Genomic DNA, 773 nt, shown 5'->3' with positions numbered 1-773 from the left:
TTTTCTTTTCTGCAGAACTGGGGAGTGAACTCAGGTCCTTGCGCAAGCACTTATTCTACTGAGCCATCTCTCTGGACCTTTACTTTTGATTAAACTTTCAGTTAAAGAAAAAAAACCAAAACTTTAAAACAGGCAAGCTACTAGTGCTTGCCTGTAATCCCAGCACTTACAACCTTTAGACAAGAGGATGACAGGAGGCTTGAGGCCAGCCTGGGCTATACAGGTTAGCCTAGAGTACATAATGAGATCTTGTCTCAAAAAAAAGCAAGCAAAATACCCCAAGAGGTAAACACACATATACATGATAAGATGTATACAGGTAAGGGCTGGCAAGATAGCTCCACAACTAAGTGCCTGCTTAGGCAAGCTCAGGGATCAGGGTTTGATCCCCAGCATGTGGCAGCACTGGCCCTGCCCCCCAGGCACACTGAAATGGCTACTGAGACCAGGTATAGTGGTGCACGCTTGTAATCCCAGTGCTGGGGAGGTTGAAAATAGGAGGATCACTATGAGTCTGAGTCTGAGCTGCCTGTGTAGTGAGACTTTGTGCCAAATACATTAGAAAAAAAAAATGTTTACAGGTAATAACCAAAATTAACTTCAGAATCCACGCAAAATAAGAGCTAATGGAGAGAAGAAGGAAAAGATAAAGAGACAAATATGTGAGAAAGTAAATATGCTAAAATGTTAGCTGCAGATCCCAGGAGATTGTGTATATATATATTTTTTTTTTCACTATATAATACTTTTATATTTTACAATTATAATAAAAT

Source organism: Octodon degus, unplaced genomic scaffold (assembly GCF_000260255.1).
Source record: "Octodon degus isolate 3935 unplaced genomic scaffold, OctDeg1.0 scaffold00138, whole genome shotgun sequence".
In the NCBI taxonomy this organism is placed as follows: Eukaryota; Metazoa; Chordata; class Mammalia; order Rodentia; family Octodontidae; genus Octodon; species Octodon degus.
This window is presented reverse-complemented; position numbering follows the sequence as displayed.